Here is a 19,833-nt window from a genome sequence, read left to right on the forward strand (position 1 = left end):
TTCTCTTCTTGACCGAATGGCTTCAATAAAACAAAGCCAGCCTTTTAACAAAGCTTCTAGAAGAAGCTCAATCAATGAAGAGCACATGGACGTGTGGGAGAGAAAAAACAAGAGAAAAAGTATGGGATGCCATACTGTTGTGGGGCCCACGGTAAGACTTGAGAAAACAAGTCACCAAATCTGACAAATCTCCACCTTGACTTGAATTTCATCAAGTCTTCAAGACAAATCTCCTTAAGATGTCTCCTCCATCGCCCCTAAGGGTAATTACAAACTACAAACACCAATCAAGCCCAAGCAATGCTTGAACTTGAGGATTGGAAGTGGCTTAGTCAACATGTTTGCTGGATTTTCCGCCATAGCAATTTTCTTCACTATGATATCACCTTATGTCTCGATCTCCCGAAGAAAATGATATCTAACATCAATGTGTTTGGTCCTCTCATGATACATTTGATTTTTGGTCAAATGTATTGCGCTCTGGCTATCACAAAATACAACAGTCTCATCCTGCTGCAAACCCAGATCACTAACTAAACCTCTGAGCCAAATTGCTTCTTTCACTGCCTCTGCTGCTGCCATATACTCTGCCTCTATAATGGACAAAGCAACAGTCGACTATAAAGTCACTTTCCAACTAATGGCAAACCCCGAAAGAGTGAAAACAAAACCTGTCAGAGATCTTCTTTTATCCAAATCACCAGCATAATCTGAATCAACATAACCAGTGACACTGAAACTGATATCATTGCCTCTATCATAGACTAAGCCAACATCTGTAGTGCCCCGTAAATAACGGAGTATCCATTTCACTGCCTGCCAGTGAACCTTGCCCGGATTCACCATGTAGTGACTTACAACACTGACTGCCTGTGAAATATTTGGACGAGTGCACACCATAGCATACATGATACTTCCAATTGCACTGGAGTAAGGAACACGCGACATGAACTGCTACTCCTCCTCACTCTATGGCGCTGACGCTGCTGAAAGTCTAAAATGAGCTGCAAGTGGAGTACTCACTGGTTTAGAATTATGCATACCAAAGCGTTCAAGTACTTTCTCAATGTACTTTTTCTGTGACAAGTACAAGTTTCCCGCTTTTCTATCCCTGTGAATCTCCATACCAAGGATTTTCTTCACAGCACCCAAATCCTTCATTTCAAACTCATCACTCAACATAGATTTCAATCTCTTAATCTCCAACATACTTTTAGCAGCAATAAGCATGTCATCCACATTGAGTAACAAATAAACAAAAGAACCATCTGACAATTGCCTGTAATACACACAGCTATCATAGCTACTTCTTGTGTAACCATGTCCGATCATAAAACTGTCAAAGCGCTTGTACCACTGTCTTGGAGATTGTTTTAAACCATACAACGACCTCTTCAACTGACAAACATGATCTTCTTTACCTTTAGCAACGAACCCTTCTGGCTGATGCATGTAAATGGTTTCCTCAAGCTCACCATGCAGAAATGCTGTTTTCACATCAAGTTGCTCAAGTTCCAAATCATTTAGAGCAACCATGGCAAGCAAAACACGAATAGAACTATGTCTCACAACAGGAGAGAAAACTTCATTGAAGTCCATACCTTCTCTCTGACTATAACCCTTTGCTACCAAACGTGCCTTGAATCTTGCATCTTCAACACCTTGGATTCCTTCCTTTTTCTTGAAGATCCATTTGCAACCAACAGTTTTAGCGCCTTTAGGCAATTTCACCAATTCCCATGTTTGGTTCTTATGAAGAGACTCAATCTCCTCATTCATGGCAACAACCCATTGAGCAGACTCACTACTTGTGACAACTTCTGAGTAAGTGGAAGGCTCCTGGATTGCAGTGTCCTCTGCCACAATAAGTGCATATGCTACCAAATCTGCATAGCCATATCTCTGAGGTGGCCTAATCTGCCTCATCTGTCTACCAGCCGCAATACTGGTCTCTTGCTCTTCTTGTGGATCATCATCATCAAAACGGGAATCATGAACATCTGTAACAGGCTGATCTTGAGTGTTATCTCCCACCCTCTGTGAAGCCTCCACCTGAAGCTCCACCTCCTTGCTAGAACCCTGCTCCTTTCCTGCAGAAACAATAGACTCCTTTCTTGGATGAAGCATGGCAGATTCATCAAATACAACATCTTTACTAACTATAAACTTAGGTGATTTAGGATCAGAACTCCACAATCTATATCCCTTCACCCCATCCGCATAGCCTAGAAAGATACATTTCTTTGACCTAGGCTCAAGCTTACCATCATTCACATGACAATAAGCAGGACAACCAAAAGTTTTTAAAAATGAATAATCAGCAGGAGTACCAGACCATACGTCATAAGGAGTTTTACAATCAATGGATGTTGATGGAGAAAGGTTGACCAAATAGCAAGCAGTATTGACTGCCTCAGCCCAAAAATCTCTAGACAACCCGGCATTTGAAAGTAAGCAACACGCTCTCTCCAAGAGAGTCCTGTTCATCCGCTCAGCTACCCTATTTTGCTGTGGAGTATGACTAATTGTGCGATGTCTAGCGATGCCTTCATTCTTGCAGAATTTATTAAATTCACCACCACAAAATTCCATGCCGTTGTCTGTTCTGAGTCGCTTGATTTTCTTCCCAGTTTGATTCTCAATTAATGTCTTCCATTGCTTGAAAGTGGCAAACACATCACTTTTCTTCTTCAAAAAATACACCCAGACTTTTCCCGAATAATCATCAATAAATGTAACAAAATATCGAGCACCACCCTTTGATGGAACCTGAAAGGGACCCCATAGATCTGAATGGATATAATCCAATGTACCATTAGTTCTGTGGATGCCTGTACTGAACTTGACTCTGCACTATTTCCCGAACACACAATGCTCACAAAAGTCAAGAGATCCTATTTTCTGGTCACAAAGCAAACCCTGTTTGCTTAGGATTGTCATACCCCTCTCACTCATATGACCCAACCGCATATGCCATAATCGGGTAGTATCTGAATCTGGATCATCTAAAGAAGACACAGTAGCTGAACCTGTTACCGTACTACCCTGAAGAAAATAGAGGCCATCAACCTTGTTACCTTTCATTATAACCAATGAGCCGTTGCTAACCCGAATGACTCCACCTTCATCGGAATACTTGTATCCAAGGGAGTCCAAAGTGCCCAATGAAATAAGATTTTTCTTCAAAACTGGTATATGTTGAACATTCGTCAAAGTCCTCACAATCCCATCATGCATCCTAATTCTGATTGTACCAATACCAACAATCTTGCTGGCGACATTATTTCCCATCAAGACTGAACCACCATTGACTGAATCATAGGTAGTAAACCAATCCCTTTTAGGGGACATATGAAATGCACAAGCACTATCAAGGACCCACTTGTCGTTAGAACGATCATTAGAAGCGGTAACTGCAAGGACAAGGTCTGACCCTTTAGAATTTCTTTCCATAACACTAGCCACAGAAGAGGAACTTTGCTTGTCACCTTCCTCTTTATTTTTCAACTTCGGACACTCAGATTTATAATGTCCATACCTTTTACAGTAGTAACACTTTACTTTCTTCTTTGATCTAGACTGCGATCGGCCTATTGATTTACCTTTACCAGGATCCCTCTCACTAGATCGACCTCTAAAATTAAAAGAATTTTTTGAACAACCCTTAACAAATAAACCCTCTGCCTGATTATCACTACCTTTACTATTCAATCTTGTCCTCAACTCCATAGAATTCAAAGCAGATTTAACATCAGCTAAGGAGATAGTATCTCTACCATACAACATTGAATTAACAAAATTATCAAAGGCATCCGGTAGTGAACATAACAAAATCAGGGCTTGATCCTCATCATCTACTTTAATAGCAATATTTTTCAGATCCAAAATAATTCTATTAAAGTCATCAAGATGATCACAAAGAGGCATACCTTCTTTCATTTTGAGGGAATATAACCGTTGCTTCAAATACAATCGGTTAGTGAGGGATTTCTTCATGTACAAGCTCTCCAGCTTCTTCCAAAGTCCAGTGGCTGTTTCTTCATCGGCAACTTCTCTTAAAACTCCATCTGAAAGAGACAACAAAATTGCACTGTGGGCTTTTTCTTCAAGTTCCTTTGTTTCCTCCATTGATGATGTTGATGGCACCTCGCCATCCAAAATCTTCGCCAAGCCTTGTTGTCATAACAAAGCTCGCATCTTGATGCGCCAAAGGCTGAAACTATTCTGACCACAAACTTCTCTACTTCAAATTTTGCAGTAGTCTTCTCGCAAAATAAATACCCGAGCTCTGATACCAGTTTGTTGTGACAAATGCAAATTCCCAGATCACCAAAGAAGTAGAAAAGTGTAGAATAGAAAAATAAACATAACCACACAAGACACCAAGATTTAAGTGGTTCGGCTTAATAAGCCTACATCCACTGGCGGAGACGATCCAGGAGAAATTCACTAACAAAAGAGTGGAGTACAAAGAGTAGTACAAACAAAACCACTCAAACTCAAAAGCCCCAATACACCCCAATCTCACTCAAAAGAGAATTAGATACAAAAGAGAAAAATATTCTCTAAAATTCTCTAAGCATTTCAACACTCCAAATGTGAGATCAAATTGAAGAAAAATGGTGCATCTTCTTCTCCCTACAGCACAAGCCTCTCTCTCACTCTCTCTCGGCAGTTTTTTCTTTTCTTCTTTCTCCCTTTTTCTTGCTAAAGTTGCTGCTTCTCTTCTTGACCGAATGGCTTCAATAAAACAAAGCCAGCCTTTTAACAAAGCTTCTAGAAGAAGCTCAATCAATGAAGAGCACATGGACGTGTGGGAGAGAAAAAACAAGACAAAAAGTATGGGATGCCATACTGTTGTGGGGCCACGGTAAGACTTGAGAAAACAAGTCACCAAATCTGACAGAACAAACAATCATTGGGGGATTTCTACAATATTCTCGGATATGTCAGCCTCACTTGTACACAAGACAATGGAAACTATACAGAGCACTTTCATGATGAGGAAGATCGGGTGAGTAAATGGTGCAAGCATGCTGAGCCTGTGAAAGGGGATATTCAATTAACCATATTATTTTGAATTTTTAAATACTGTTCTGCATACAATTTGTTGAGCAACTTTTATCAGCATTTAGAACTGAAAAGACATGATCAAAAATCCTAGCTGTCATTAAATGTCACGTAACAAGTACGTTGCATTTTCAGGTTTCTTCCACTTGCTTGAAAGCATTTTTATCCCGAAAGGCAGTGAGAATGCTTGCTTGTCTTCAAGTGAAATCGGTTGTTGTGCTGGACTGGAATTGAAGTTCATGTTAGCCAACCACTCTGTTTATGTGTCTCTTGTTAGTGCAATGCTCATATTGATCTCAATTTCAATATGATCAATATGATATTGTGAAGCAGTGTACTGTGAGTTGTGAAGTAGTATATTACTTGTGTTTTTTTTTTTTTAATAGTTGTGAAGTAGTGTACTGTGAGTCCATTTTGTGGTAGGTGAACTGGACAATAGGTAAGTTTATCCCATGTGATCAATATGATATTGATTCTCTCCTTTGTCTGTTGCCTAGAACTGGCTAAGCTATTAGTTCTTGTTACTGACTTGTTTATTGCCTGTACATTCATACGCCTGTAACTTACATGCTTTTTAAACTTCGATGCTTTTATAAGTACTTGCATGGATAGTTGCACTCTTATTTTTTTGTAACAATGGTACAGACTTAGGTGCACATTTTGTGTTCAATCAATGTATGATTGGTTAGATATAGTACTCAATGTGTGTACACAAGAGTTTTAAGGTCCATAATAACTTATGGAAACAGAGTGCTATATATGGTTGCCATTCTTGTTGTCTTTCCTTTCTAATTTCTATAATCTAAATTTAGTGATTATTTTTACTGTGGTTTTATTAGGAAAAGTGAATTCCTACCTACTTCTCCTGTTATCAATTTTCTCCCTAAACCTTGGTTCTTTGGCAGAACAAAGATGTAACTAATTCAATTCAGAAGGTTGCTGCTGCTTATGACTACAAAAATGTTAAATTTGTTTTTCTCCATCAGCTGAAGCAGTTTGACAGTAACTACCACTTGAAGATGAAAGCATCTAGGTTTATTTTCTGTGAAATAAATCAGAAATTTCCTCCCATGCCATTCACAGCTAGGTGTGTTGTGCCTTCACTGCATTTTTTAAAACCTTGTCTTTTGGTGAATGTGTTAATCATGAACTCTTGCAGCCATATCCTGTTCTTCATGAGAAGCTGGCCGGTAGGAAACTTGTATCTGGGTTAAAAGCAGAACCCTGGTCAGATTCACACACACACAGTTGATGTTAGCTTTGCTAATTTAGCAACAATGGGCTGTTGGTTTTGCAGGAGATTATGTTGCTCACATCAAATTCATAGTTTTGGTAATGCCAAATGGTTCGAATAGAGTCACATCTCATCTCATCCTCTGCAGGAGCTGTAGCCCACAAAGACAACAGATGATACCGAAATCAAGGCCTTGTTAGCCTTGGGCACAAAGAAAAAGAAGAAAGGTAAGCTGGAACATGATAATTGGTGATAAGTGTCAAATATTGCATATTTAGACCCCTTTATTTGCATTAGTTAATCATTTAGCTGTGTCGTTATTTAATATTTTGTGTTAGTTTTGTGTTTTTAGTATTTTGTAGGTCATTGAAGAAAAACTACAGCTTTAAAGGGAAAACTACAAAGTTTGGAAGAAAAAGAATTCTTTGAGAAGACCTAGATTGTGTGGTTAAGTCTAACCAAATTCAAGAAAAGGTTAAATCAGATTAAAGTACAGATTGGATAAGATTTCGGATCGGATTCAAATTTAGATTCTGCACATGTCTTAGTATTTTGACCATAACTCTCCGCCAAAATATCTGATTGAAGTGATTCAAACCGCATTGGAAAGCTAGCTCAAAATGCTACAATTTATTGTGAAATAGGATTTTCGTAATTCTGACAGTTTCTATGCCAAAATCGCCCCGCAATTAAAGGACACAAATCTGGACGAATCCTATTCCGATTTCAGACTTCTATTTTGACTGGGAGACAGACCTCCGAATTATCTAGGTTTGCTTGGGCTGCTAGGACTTCCCTAAGCCTATAAATAGACTTCTTTGCATTCAAGAAAAGACAGACAATCCCAGAGAGCAAAATTCTTTTGTTTAGTTTTTTCTTTAGGTTTAGGTTTAGGTTTAGATTTTATTTTTATGTGGAGCTAAATTCCTAACTAAGGTTGGGGATGAAGCCTCACCGATGAAGAACAACATCACTTTTATGTAAGTTTTTATTATTCTGATTTTATTGGGTTTTATATTTCAATTGTTTTACTTCTAATCAATTGTATGTAGTAATTCTTGGATATCTCTTGTGATTCAAGGATACATGTGATGATTTGAGATAATTTCATATGATTGATTGCTTGGCTTTTAACTTATAAAATTGGATATCCCTTGTGATTTGTTCTACGGATACATCTGGTGTTTCAATTGAATTTGGATTCCTTTTGTGATTTGGTCAATGAATGATACATGGGATGGTTTTGATTAATTCTTTGAAGCATAGTAAAACATATCTATGATTTAATTTGTGAGAACTTCGGATTAATATTGATGAACATAAAGTATGTTGTTATGATTTGGTGAGTGTGAATTCCCAAACCTTAGTACCTTTATCCTTAGATTTACTTATTTTATTTAGTTTATGTTTATCCTTTAATTTTCAAAACTCAAAAATCAAAACCCTTTTGGAACTAGATTAGGATTTAATTAGTTTAGATATAAATTGCTCTTTCAAAAATACAATTCTTGTGGGTCGATCTCGCACTTGCAATCCATTAACTACAATTGATTCGTGCACTTGCGAGTTAAATAAATTTGCACAACAAGTTTTTGGCGCCGTTGCCGGGGAATTGTTCAATTTTTGAAACCAATTTATTTCTAAATTAGTTTTATTCTTCTACTAGTTATAATTAGGATTTTATTTTTCTGCAATTTGTTTTGTTTTATTCGTGTTACTAATAAAAAAATAAAAATAAAAAGATTTTTCTTGTTGTTTTTTTTTGTTTTGTTTTGGCTTGTTTTACAGTTTTGCCGCAGCACCTTCCGCGCAGCCCTACAGCACAGGCAGCAACTGCAGCAGTTCTGTAGATTTTTGCCAAAAATTTATTTTTGGTCATTTTTGTGAGTTTTTAAATTTTAGTTTTATTTTTTTAGTTAGTTAGTTGTTTTTTATTATTATTTAAAAATAAAAAATAAAAATGGGTACTGTTTTATGTGGGATATTTGCATGTTAAAAAGTGAGGGGGAAGTATGAATTTTCATTTTAATGATTTTAATGCCTCTCCTAGTTATAGGACACCAGCTCCTACCAACTATCCTCAAAATTTTTACCCACATAAACCATGTTCATATTGTTTCAATCCTTATCATGAGGAAAACAATTGTCCAGATCTGCGAGCTGAGCTCGATGACTTATGGGACAAATTATACCAAATCAGAGCAGCTAGATCTAACTTTTCATATGAACAAATGAACACCAGTTTCTCCAGCCCGGGGTTTGATTCAAATTTCAATTGTTATAACTCGGACTGGAGCAACCAATCTAATTTCTCATGGTCAGCTCAAGCTACAGGAAATTATGCTCACCAATTTGATGAATTGCACCATTCAGAATATCCGCAGTTCGATCATCAAGCTCAACCTCCTATTTATCAGTCTACCACTCAAGAGCCACAGCCTGCACCACAGTCATCACTGGAAGACATGATGAAAACATTAATAGAAAAAGTCGACCAGTCCAACTCCCAAGCTATACAAGAGCTCAAGAATTCCAACTCCCAAGCTATACAAGAGCTAAAAGGTTTTACCAATCAAGCTGTACAGGAGCTGAGGAATTCCAACATGGCTAATGGCAGAGACATACAAGAACTTAAGCAGGCCATGACCAAGATAGAAGGACAGATCGGTCATCTAGTTGCTGACTTCAACAGAATAGAGGAAGAAGAGCTTCAAAGTCAGCTGATGGTTGAAAGGCACTACATGATTGATGAGGATGATTCCGAAAATTCTTATCATGAGCATGCCCAAGTCACCATCATACTTGAGAGTGAGGAAATTGTGGATAACAAAGAGGAGGAAGAGAAAGATGAGCAAGTTGAGCACCCTGAGCAAGTTGAGCACCATGAAAATAGTGAGCCCCCAATGGATCCTGATCTACCCAGTGACATGGAAGTGAGTATTGAAGCTCCTGCCTGCATCACTGTCCCTCTTAAGACATATCAAGAGCCCAAAGCTTCATCGCCTGAATGTCTCAAAGAGCCATTTTATGTCAAGATACTCAAGGACTTGTGCACACAAGCACACAAATCTAGGAACCACTTTCCTAAGAAGATCCTTCAAAGCAAGAAATTCTACATAAGATGGCGAAATATCTTTCCAGAGGGGTATGAAGTTTTGAAGAAGAAGGGGTGGAAGGGATTGGTTGGACATCCGCATGATCGGGGAAAGCGCTGTAAAGTTTTCTCCTCCAGTTTATTTTTTGCACTTCACTCCACAAATTCTTTCTTTCCTTTTTCATTGTATTGCACTTCTTTTTATTTGGTTTTTGTTTCTAACAGCAATTAATCTTTTGAAGTTTCGTTTCTGTGAAAAAAAAAATATGTATTGCTGTTAGTTTTTGTTGACAGGTGTTTTGGTGATTAAGTTTGGGGGATGCCCTGGCCTTGTTCACACTCAGATTTCCTTACTTACGGTAATGTATTTCTATACTACACATTGAGGGCAATGTGTAATTCAAGTTTGGGGGTATGGAAAAACACTTTATCTATTTATTTTTGTTCTTATCTGTTTATTTGTCTTTTTGTGTTAAAAAAAAATTGAAAAAAAAAAATAATAATTATGCTATGTTTTTGTCAAGTTTGAGTTCAACTGTGACTGTGGTTTGCATTTCATTAGCTTGCTTAAAGGGTTAAACATCGTCATTATGTCATTAGGAGTCTGAGTCCTTTGACTTATTTTTGGGTAAAAGAGATTTCACTTCTTTTGAGATAAAATTTTATGAGCACATTAGCATGTTTTCTGTGAAGTATGATGTTTGAGCTTAAGCTTGTTCTCTTTGAGATTTGTTAGATGACCTATTGATGAATAACCATTGGCTTGCAAGATATAAAAAAAATAAAAAAAATAAATAAATAAATAAAAAAGAGAAGGAAAAAGAAAAGAAAGATCATGTTGAGTTTTTCACTGAGTAACCGGACCTCTTGCCTCATTAAGCATTTAGTGTTCGTGTCAAAAGGTGTGAAGTTCAGTGTTGATTTATGATATGGCTAGTCTGGCTTCGTAGCCTTTTTCACTTAAGTTAATAAGCCCTTAGGGATGTTCTACATCTAGTACCCTAAAGCTACCTGGCTTGGGAGTCATTGGCCTAACACTTGTTACATGAGTCAATTAGAAAGCTTAAGGGAGTTAGACATTGCAAAGTCTGTTAAAAAAAAAAAAAAAATTGCATATCTTGCCTTGGTTGTTTCATCTGTTAGGGATTCTTACAAATTTTATGGAACTTGTCTTGAGTTTAAGCTAAAAGCTTCATGATTGTATGCTAATTACACTTTATACATTTCAGAACATATGAAGTCTAAATTGTCCATTTATGAGTAATTTGATTTTGGATTTCCTTTTGACTATTATGATGGTGTTTGTCTTTTTAAGTTTGCTCATGAATAAGAACCATGGTTCATGTGACACTTCTTTTTTGTTAACAACATAGTGCACAATGTTTGTGGGTATCATTCCTATTAAGCCCTCACGAGACTTCACTCGGCCACTAGGGATGCCTAAGGGTTTAAAAGGCTTGTTGCATATGCTAAATGCAATCGTCTCTCCCACGAAAGAGGATTTATGTTTCTTCCTTTCATTTTATTTGTCGTTTTGTTTTGCTAAGGGACTAACAAAATGTAAGTTTGGGGGTGTTTGATAAGTGTCAAATATTGCATATTTAGACCCCTTTATTTGCATTAGTTAATCATTTAGCTGTGTCGTTATTTAATATTTTGTGTTAGTTTTGTGTTTTTAGTATTTTGTAGGTCATTGAAGAAAAACTACAGCTTTAAAGGGAAAAATGTGAAGTTTGGAAGAAAGCATACTTTGAGAAGACCTAGATGATGTGGTTAAGTCTAACCAAATCCAAGAAAAGGTTAAATCAGATTAAAGTTCAGATTGGATAAGATTTCGGATCGGATTCAAATTCAGATTCTGCACATGTCTTAGTATTTTGACCATAACTCTCCGCTCAAATATCGGATTGAAGTGATTCAAACGGCATTGGAAAGCTAGCTCAAAATACTACAATTTGTTGTGAAATAGGATTTTCGTAATTCGTACAGTTACTATGTCAAAATCGCCCCGCAATTAAAGGACACAAATCTGGACGAATCCTATTCCGATTTCAGACTTCTATTTTGACTGGGAGACAGACCTCCGAATTATCTAGGTTTACTTGGGCTTCTAGGACTTCCCTAAGCCTATAAATAGACTTCTTTGCATTCAAGAAAAGAGACACAATCCTAGAGAGCAAAATTCTTTTGTTTAGTTTTTCTTTAGGTTTAGGTTTAGGTTTAGATTTTATTTTTATGTGGAGCTAAATTCCCAACTAAGGTTGGGGATGAAGCCTCACCGATGAAGAACATCAATACTTTTATGTAAGTTTTTATTATTCTGATTTTATTGGGTTTTATATTTCTATTGTTTTACTTCTAATCAATTGTATGGAGTGATTCTTGGATATCTCTTGTGATTCAAGGATACATGTGATGATTTGAGATAATTTCATATGATTGATTGCTTGGCTTTTAACTCATAAAAATTGGATATCCCTTGTGATTTGTTCTACGGATACATCTGGTGTTTCAATTGAATTTGGATTCCTTTTGTGATTTGGTCAATGAATGGATACATGGGATGGTTCTGATTAATTCTTTGAAGCATAGTAAAACATATCTATGATTTAATTTGTGAGAACTTCGGATTAATATTGATGAACATAAAGTATATTGTTATGATTTGGTGAGTGTGAATTCCCAAACCTTAGTACCTTTATCCTTAAATTTACTTATTTTATTTAGTTTATGTTTATCCTTTAATTTTCAAAAACTCAAAAATCAAAACCCTTTTGGAACTAGAATAGGATTTAATTAATTTAGATTTAAAATTGCTTTCAAGAATACAATTCCCTATGGGTTCGATCTCGCACTTGCAATCCATTAACTACAATTGATTCGTGCACTTGCAAGTTAAATAAATTTGCACAACAATTGGTAAACTAGAACTATATTATCCTCAGCTATGTAATGGAATTGTTATTTGTTGGGGATTATTTGTGTGTTTCAGGTAAAAACGGTGACAAAGCTGAGGAGTCAACCGAAGCCGAAACTATGGATGCAACAACAAATGGTGCTGCTTCCCATCCCAAGATTGAGTCTTTTTTTCTTTGTTTTTTTGTTCTGTTTCATTTTTCAACCCCCTAGTGAAACTTCGACCAAACTTTTGGGACCCAGAATGTGGTGATGAAAGTGATAAGGATATTGCAAATGATGAACAATTGTTGCAAAAGCTTCAGCCAGACCTAAATTTGGAATTATTATCTATATTTGGGTATGCAGGTGTGAGGTTATCTAATTGGCTGTCCTCGTTGTCGAATTTGACTTGTATTTTCTTATTGGATTGTAAAAGCTTTCAACATGTCCCACCATTGGGCCGATTCCCTTTTCTGAAGCGTCTTTCTCTTAAAAACTTGAGTGAGTTGGAGTACATAAGTAATGATGGGAGTGACGTGTTCTCGATCTTCTCCCCTCAAAATTCTCACACTTGTTAATTTGCCAAAGTTGAAGGGATGGTGGAGGACGAGGGAAACAGTAACAGAAGAGCATCCTCTTCCGTTATTCCCATCACTTCCTTCCCTTTCTCATTTATGCATCGATAATTGCCCTATGATGTCTGTAGCACCAGGGAGCAAAACAATCCCCTCCTCTTCCTCACCCTTTTCCAATCTCTCCAAAAGTATCTTTATCTTGTGGGATTATAGGAACTTGAATATCTACCATTAGACAAAATCTCACTTCTCTTGAGACACTGAAGATTTGGGGGCGTTGTAAAATGCGAATCTCTATGTCTCCACTCTTTCAACATCTCACTTCACTTGAAAATCTGCCTATTCTTCGCTGCAAGGAACGTATCAGCAATGAGAATGAAGATGGCGCAAGATGCCTTGGACCTTCAAGATTTGGTCATCTATCTATAATAGATGTTACCAGTCTGCAAGGGCTTCAAATTATGGATTGCCCAAGTTTGGTGTCTTTACTGGAGTGGATAGGCGATATCACTTCACTTCAGGAACTTGGAGTCGTAAATTGTTTGAATTTAATATCACTGCCCGAAGGTGTGCGCCACTCACCTCTTTAAGTCGTTTGACAATTACAGAGTGTCCTCGCTTGGAGGAAAGATGTGAACAAAGAATGGGAGAGGATTGGCCAAAGATTGCTCACATCCTAAACTTTCGAAATGGCGGAGATGGTAATCATATAGAGTGGAACGCAAGCCAAACTTGCCAAATTTATCAAGTTTTTAAGTCATCAATTAGACAGTAATTTTCTTCATCATTTTACTCTGAGGTATATCATATTTGATTTCATATGCAGGAAGAAGTGAAGGTTTTACGTGAAGACGCTTCTTCAAACCTTGCCGACAATCAGATTTGTATGTACAAAGCTTTAACTTTTACATTATTGTTTCCTAACTTTCACTTCGATGGCATTTTCAGTATTGTTTTATTTTTAAATATTTCTTGTGTTTCCATTTGCAATTTAATTTCTACAAACGGTAGCTTCATGTATTAGGTAAAAGACTTATAAATTATAATAGATCAGGGAAGTCAACCCCATCCCAAAATTTGACAAAAATTTAATACAAATTTTGCATTACTGTGTTAGGATTTTCTGTGTCAAATGTTAGATTCGGTTGAATGAACGGATTAAATTTACATATGAGATGAAAAAAAAATAAGCAAAAACCAAACCGTGTTGAGGATCGATGTGACGCCTCTTCTGCTTTATTGATCTCTTAAAAGGCATCTCGATATTGTGGTTGGAAAACCAAACCAGGAAACTACTATACTCCTGGAATAGCATCTTCAGCATTTAGCTTGTAGTGATCAATCAAATTGTTCCATCCACTTCATCTTGCTTTTTTCATCTTGGTTTCCATGCTTCCACTTCCACTTGCCTTGGAATCGTGCTGTTTTCACTCAACTCACTCCTTACTCAAAAAGTCTCATTTCACAACTGGGGCCAAGAAAGGAGAAGTCTAAAGTGAAGGCTTTTTTTTTTTTTTCCACTTTTAAAGGAAACCCTGGGAAAGAGGTAGAGCTGGAAGTGGTGCCCCCTCAATAACATTTGGGCATTTATCCAGATTTCTATTTTTTAAAAAAAAATGTGTTTGATAGCTTTGTTTGGATTAGAAGCACGATGTTTATTTTATTTTATCTGATTATACAGGAAGCAACAGGAGCTTTGAATATATTAAAACAGAGCTTTGAATACTAACATAAAGATACTTTCAGATATGCATATCACCCACTAATTTCATTTTTCTGTAAGTTGTCTTGTTTTCCTCATTATATCATCTTCTCCATATATGTGAATTCTGAACTTTTCAATTCAGCAAAAAGAAACCCTATAAAATTGCATGCAATTACTTTTATCTTTATAAATATATAATTGGTATATATCTTGAACATTATAATTTATGACAGTATGTCAACTTCTTTTTTTCTAAAATTTTCCATGATATTAATTAACACTTGACCAAAGAGTCAAAAGACAACGCTTGTACAGTTTTACTTTCAGCATTACTTTGTACCCCTTCAATTGTTCTGTTAACACATGGCCTTAGTTGTTGCATTTCCTGATTGATGTAACACTTCTCTTCACATGTAGACTTAAATTTTTCGTCAATAGGTGAGACTTGACACATGGCCTTGCATCATCAATAGACTTAATAGTGGAGATGAGCAAAAGCAAATTGAACCGCTTGATAGTCTATCCTCAAAAATTTGCACAATATTGCTTATTCAACATTTAAAAGGATGCGAGGATATAATATTAGCTTTCCCTTTTCTTGTGCAGGCTGAGAGGAATGAGCTTCGTGATGAGAAGCAGAGGCTCAAGGCGGGCAAAGAGAAGTTGGAGGAGCAAGTGAAAGTAATGAGTGCTCAACCAGGCTCCCTGCCTCATCCCTCTGCAATGTTGGGTACATTTTCTGCTCAAGCTGATGCCTTTCATTGGTTGTCCCAACATGGCAATTCATGACATCTGCTGTAGTTGACACATCACAGGATCATGTATTACGCCCTCCAGTTGCTTAAAATTGAACACACCCAGGATTTTGGTTCATGTTACTTGTAAGGCAAGGGTGTTTCTTTTGTTATGTTTTTTATGTGTTTGTTTTCAACTATTTCTATGTTGGTATCTTAGGGTCAGAGATGTAAATAGGTGCAACATCTATGTATAGACAGTAGAGTGACTAGAACTTCTTGTGGATTTCTGCTCATCTTGTGTACAATTAAATAAGCAAATGCTTTGAAATTTAAGTTGTTGAACGGAAGTGGGTACATGTCTTTAACAGAATTAGTGGCAACCTTTGCTGTGGTTGAGCTTTTCGAGCGTCAGGTTATTTTCCCTAACTTCCAGTAATTTGTTTTTTGAATATCCTAAATGCCCACCCTCAACTACTCATCAGAAGCATGAGGGCATCGACATTACCTGCATCAGTAAGTAAGTAGCAAATGATTCTCAAACTTTCAAAATTTCAGTTTTACTGTTTCAGATTGTTTCAAAAATTATATCAGTCACGAAGAAGACAATACACAATTACAAACGATGCCGTTTAAACAAGTCTTTTATTATATATACAAAACACTCCGTTTCAATTAAACCCCATGAGTTGCGTTTTATTTTTTAATGACAAAATGCTTTGTAATCCGTACCTAAGAGTTGAGTTGTGTCAAATCATTTCCAGCACGAATAGCTAAAATGACTAGTGAAAAATTACAAATTTTCATTTTAACCTTTGCTTTTTCTATACTCAATCCAACAAATTCTCTGTTCTACTTTTATTTTAATTAAATATTAGAGAAATACTAGAGATACTAAGTCTTTTATTAACAGAAGATTACTAAACTGATGTGTAGCTTATTAATTGATACTCGTTACATTTCTATTGAAGATTGAATCAAAGAGATTTGAGTGGATTTGGTTGAAGGAATAATAGATGGTGATGGAGGGAGCATTATATTGGATTTGTAGGAGTGGATTTCTGAGCTTGTGTTGGTGAGTTGGATTTCGCAAGTGAAAACGACATTGAACATTGGTAATTGGAAACCTTACAAGTGCTTTTCTTTCAAGTGAATGCTCACTTGAAATGTTTTATTGTTTGGTCTGTGGAGTTGGTTTTAGTATAATGAAGGTATGGCAAATGACAGACTTATGATAAACTAGGAAGTCAACCCAATCCTTAATTTTCATTAAAAAAAAAAAAAAAAAATCAATACGAATTTTGCATTACTTTGTTTGAATTTTCTAGTGTCAAATGTAGATCGTGTTAAACGTTTTGGACGAACTATTTTCATTATTATTGCTATTGGAGCCTAAGTGGTAGCAAGTTTGTTCAAGGATGGAACTTACACTTTTAGTATTTAATTTCATTGGTAATTTTGAGTTATTGTTCAGTTTATTATTTGATTTTCTTGATGGATGCATGCTTAGGATCGAAGTAGCAATTCATGAAATGGGTTGTGGGAATCATGTCGGGATTTCTGCAATCTGTTTGGATAAGACAGCCTTAATTCTTTGAAGAGACCGAGTATGGTCAATAGTATATGCCAATGCTATTCCTTCTTCCTCATTCACTTCGGAGGGTTTTGATATTTGGAAGAGCTTCTGATTTCATATGCAGAACCCATTGAAGCACTATTAAGATTTGGAGCTAATTCTAAACTTCTTCACTCTGCAACAATGCAATAAGTTGAGAAGCTAGCCAGAATTAGATATCGTTACTTTCATCGGTACAATTGCTCAGACACACCTCCAAAATTCAACTACCCTTTTTTAGGATGAGCTTGTTTTAGTGTAAATCACCATGATTTTTATTGATGTCTTGATGGAGCTGAATCCGGATAGAACTCAATTTAACTCTACCAGATTTTAGTTTGATAGAAATTAATTGCTTCTTCTTTGGCTGTTCTCTGAACTTGGACGTGAATAAACAAAAAATATTTGAATATCTTTGGATGTTACCAAGGCCTCTGCTGCTACCCATGACCAAACAGAGTTACTCAAATCAAAAGGTGAAAAGGGTACCTGTTTTTGCTTAGAAACTGTGTCAAGAAAGCCCAAAAATTCAGGATCATGGTCAACCTCTTACTTTCTCTATAAAGATTATTTAACTTATTTGATGTGAATAAATTATATAAATTAATTTTCAAAAAAAAAGATATACCTTTATTTCTACAAGTAATCATAGTAAAACTAACTTTATTCTTTTCATAATTCCTCCTTCTCCTCTTTTCATTTACAACTCCTACGTACTCTTTATAATCTGTTGATGTCTCACCTCACTCTTTGCTCTAGTGCCACTCTATTACATAATTAAATGATTATTAGTTTAAGTTTTTTATATCACACAAAAAATTGAATACATCATCATATATATTATTATTTGTTAGAGATGATATATAAGCAAAAGTTGAATACGTAAAATCGTTTAATTAGTACGGGTTTTGTCAAAATCTTATGTATTAAAAAAAAATACTTATTTCATATACAGATTAAACAAAACTAAATCTTGATTTAGAATAAGTTTGGTAGTTTATAATATTATGAAAATTTGTTTGGTTGATGAAATACTATCTTATTTCAACTAGGTGACCATGTCTCGTGAATCCGGTGAATATTTGAAAACTATTGGTTAGAGTTTTTTTGAGCAAAAAAGGCAAAAAATGCTTAAAACTGCCTTATCTCAAGATGGTTTACATAATTAGATATATAAATTCTTATTGTGAAAGTCAAACACATATGCTCTAGCGTGTACTACTAGGACACTTTGAGAATTTCTTTAGAGAAAATAAAGCACACCCTAGACAACCATAGATTGATAGAAACCAAATGAATATTGTAAGTGGGTGGGTGAAGGCCGGCGAGGGAAATAAAAAGAAAGTACATTGGGTGGGTGAAGGAAGCATCTCCCCGACACTTGACGTTACACCAACTTTAATTTGGATTCTTATGCATCACGGCGCCTACATCTTGTCTGTATTGTTAGAAATTGATGAGGACACCATATTTAATTTGCATTCGCACAATAATTCAAACTTTATAATACATTAATCATCTTGTATTCAAAATTGGTAGCTCTCTCCACTCCATACTATTACTAATAAATTTAGGGCTGTTAAGTGAGAGAAACTCTCGCGAGCGAGCTCGGACTCGGCTCGTATAAGCTCGGTTCGTGCTCAACTCAATTATTAAATAAGACGTTTCGTGAACACAAATATTGGCTCGAATATTAAATGAAGCAAGCTCGGCTTGACTCAGTTAGGCTCGTGAGCAGTTCGTATAATCCTCAAATTGGCAGTTGTTCACATAACCAATTTGCTTCCCCTTGCTTAATTTACTAATTAACTACCAAAAGTGAAAAATGTTCATAAGATCATTTTGAATCATATTACTTTACTCAATAGCATGAATCCACATATCAAATAAATTTAGAAATTCATAAAGTTTAATCTTTATAAATAGGAATTTGTTAAACATTTGTTCCCATAGATGTAGTTTAAAACAAAATGAACTATAAAGGGAAAAAAAATTATCAAAATGAAAGTCTAGATTAAATTATCATAAATTTAATCCTTTAGCGACTACTTTTGGTCGCTGTTAAAGACCATATTTCTTATAGTCCGTAGAGATAAAAATTAATAACATATGAACACTTCAAATATGGGATAAAATTAAGGGATAATGTATCATAAATCTTTGAGAATTATAAAAAGTGAGAATTATAATTCTCACTTTTTATAATTCTAACTTTCATTGCTTCACTTTTTGTTAATTCGAGAAAGATTCCTCTTTAGTTTGTTGTCCAAATTTTCTGTAGACGGTTAGTGCCACATCACCTTTAATTAATATTTTTTAGAAATTAAAATTTTAAAATCAAATTTTCCAGATAAAAAAAAAAATAAAAATAAAAATTGTTAGGGGTGAACACCAATTTCAGATGCTCAGCGGAATTAATCTACCCCTCTTTGTGCAAATTAAAGAATAACACAATAGCAAAATAATAATCAAGCAAACCCACAAGCAAGACACCAAGATTTTTACGTGGAAAACCCTCCAATGCGAAAGGTAAAAACCACGGGACCTAGTCCAGTTAAATCTTCCACTATCAACAATAATGAATTTACAATTTCTCTTCCCTAGAGAAATATCTAGAGGTTATCACCACATCAAGAATACATGCATTCTTGGATTAAACATAAATTCATTACCCTAAAGTGGATTCCAATAATAATAAAGAAAGATCTCACCAAGTAGGTATTAGCAACCAAGCGATTGGAGAGGAATTCCAACGATCGACACCAGTCAATACGTAGCACTCGTCGTTAGGAACAACACTCTAAAATTGCATCAAGATCGAACCACAAACGACCTTCTAATCTCTGACGGATGTGGAAAAAGGAATAACCTTTTTCTTTTTCTTTTTCTTTTTCTCTCTCCCTGCGCA

General features: G+C 35.9%; 1 long non-coding RNA gene across 1 annotated transcript in view; it reads left to right on the top strand.

Annotated features, from left to right (window-relative positions):
• The first annotated feature begins 5,301 nt into the window (after nt 1-5,301).
• LOC132180409 (uncharacterized) overlaps nt 5,302-19,833 on the top strand; it is a 71,932-nt gene continuing 57,400 nt past the window's right edge. Inside the window, exon 1 of the long non-coding RNA XR_009440143.1 lies at nt 5,302-5,342. This is a non-coding gene — a long non-coding RNA (uncharacterized LOC132180409). The remainder of the gene's footprint in view (nt 5,343-19,833) is intronic.

Source organism: Corylus avellana, chromosome ca5 (genome assembly GCF_901000735.1).
Source record: "Corylus avellana chromosome ca5, CavTom2PMs-1.0".
Taxonomy (NCBI): Eukaryota; Viridiplantae; Streptophyta; class Magnoliopsida; order Fagales; family Betulaceae; genus Corylus; species Corylus avellana.